Source organism: Numida meleagris, chromosome 4 (genome assembly GCF_002078875.1).
Source record: "Numida meleagris isolate 19003 breed g44 Domestic line chromosome 4, NumMel1.0, whole genome shotgun sequence".
Classification (NCBI taxonomy): Eukaryota; Metazoa; Chordata; class Aves; order Galliformes; family Numididae; genus Numida; species Numida meleagris.
The window spans coordinates 17,549,425-17,552,044 of NC_034412.1; positions in this window are offsets into that span (position 1 = coordinate 17,549,425).

Sequence of the window (2,620 nt, forward strand, 5' to 3'; positions counted from 1 at the left end):
ACACTAATATTTCCTTTTTAATTGAAAACAAAAAAACACCCTTAAAGCTAAAAAGTAGCATCCTGTTTTAAGGATGAGAGCAATTAGCAATTTTAAAACAAGAAAAATTCAAACAAATTACTTGTATGTTGCATCCAGTGCTTCCAGAGGTTAAAGAGTCAAACAACATAAGACATACGTAAACAACAAATACAGCTTGACTAGAAAGAAAATTCTTGTCTGCAAAGATATTAAAATGCCACAGATTTGAGATTTTAGCAGAAAGTACCTATCACGTTACAGAAATCTGTCTTGGCAATATAAAGGTGCCTAACTAGCATGACCCGCAGGAAGCAAGGGAGCTTTTGCTTTATAGAAGACTCAAATAAAAAGCATTACTGCTTTACCTTCGTGTATCAACACGAAAGTTTAGTTATGGAAATCTGGGTGATTTTTAATTCTAATTCAGTACAGAAGAAATTAGGCTGATGTCTTTTTACCCACATAGTTTGAATTTTAAGTTTGGAAGTCTGAAGATCTCTATTCTCCTTGCAGTAAGCAACGCTCTTTCTTGCTGAAAACTAGAGATAGAAGCACAACCTAACATCTTATTGGACATCAATATTCAACAAAGTATCTTATAACTCAGCTTTGCACCTTGGGGAGCTACTTCAGGGAAAGGGTACTGATATTTTTATTTTAAGCGGGAAGCACAGAAAACTTCTATTCAGTTTGATTCTTCTCATGTAGGATACCTTTCTGCAGGGAGCTGAACAAGGGTTATGCTAGTAGATATAACTACTGCACATTCCAAAATACTAACCATACTGTATGTTTTAGGGTGCTTTAGCCTCCATACATCACTTCATTACAACCTTATTTCAGATCTAACGGGTTAGAAAAGTAATTGTCAACTATAAGATGGAGTATCTTACTCTTACTAAGTTACGTTAACTGAATTTTGCACAATCCCAGAGTAGGAATGGGAGGAGCAATTACTTCAGGATAACAAACTTCCACCTTTGCCATCTTTTACAATTCACTTTCAAAATGCATAGACTTACCAGCCATAGATAGCCACTGTAGATGCTGAGATCAGAAAGCCAGTATTCCTGTAGAGCCAATGGAAGAAAGGAGGGCTTATCCAAGCCTGATGGCATAGGAGCCTGACTCGAATAATCTCAAGTATGCACTGAAAGAATTTCCCTTTCACAAATAAGATGCTTTAAACCAAGCTGTGTATGCCCCCATGTTTCCACCTTTACCCTGTACAGAGCTATACTATGCAAGCAGAGTTCCTTATTTCAAAGAGACAATATCCAAGTAGTTCCAGTACCTTAGACCAAAAATCCTTGAAGTCCATAGGCCAATTTCAGCAGTGCAAAGGTATTATGATACTTTCTTTAGAAATTCACCTACATTTTATTAATTCTGAGTCAAATGTGTACTTTTATGTTAGGAAACAATTTGCATTTTGATGGCACTACAGAAAATGTCAAGTGCTAGCACTCATTCAGTGTGAAGAAGTAGCAGCAACTTGCTTTCAGACAAGCAACTAGCTAGTTTTCCACATCTGCCAAATCTTTTCTAGTACATCATGGTTTTATGCAGTTCTGTTTAAGAAGTAAAAAAAAGAAGCTACATCCAAGGCCTACAGTCAGGTTTTTGCCTGTTTTCCTTCCTCTTTCCTGAATATAAGATAAATCAAAGATAGAGCAATCCTCCAGAGCTTGCTGTTAACTCACAGGATAGTTGAAGGCATCTTCTATTAAAAGTGAGCAAGATAGAATCAAATTAGGCAGCCTACATGCAAGAGAATGGATTTGTCTGGCTAGCATTTTTGTTCAAATACTAAGAAAGTCTCTTAGGTATTTCATGCTTTCCATTATGTTTTTTTCAAATGGTACAGGTTAAGCTCCATGCCATTATTATCAAAGTACTCCTCTATTATCAAAGTACTCCTCTATTTTGGCAAAAGACCTGTATTTTTTCTGTTTTGCTTGTTTACTAAAACAGAGGATTATGCTGAATTAATGGTTTTCTTTACAAACAGATGTACCTAAACCAAGTAACATTTTTGAAAAGAGTAACTTAAGACATATTCAAACCAGACTGAAGAATATGTTTTGGTTGCTTTTGTGTGGTAATACCTTTTCATATCACACAAAAGTGAATTCACCTGTAGAAAAAAAACAAGTTACATGTTCTATATGATACATATTTGAGCTTGACTGATCTATGAAAAATTGGATGCATTTCAATATTACTCAGGAAAAATGGCCATTTTTAGGTTTTGGTGTTGTTTGCTTTTGTTGTTTTTCAGAGTTTTTTTCCTCTTTTATTTTGCATTGCTAAACATCAAAAGCAGCAAGAAAATATTACATTCATCTATGGAAAATATCAACTACATCTTGATTTACCTCATGATGTGACCAAGAACATCAGTAGCTTTTTTTTTACTGTTTAAAAAAGAGGGTTAATGTTGCACAGTCCTCTTGGACACGTTATCTAGTCCAGAGCCTTGTTAATCACATGCTATAGACTCCAGATCAGAGAAGCAAAGAAATCCACTTCAAGTAGAGGGACAAGGACTGCCTTTCATTTATAAACTGGGAGGCTTAAAACTGACACGAACCATGCA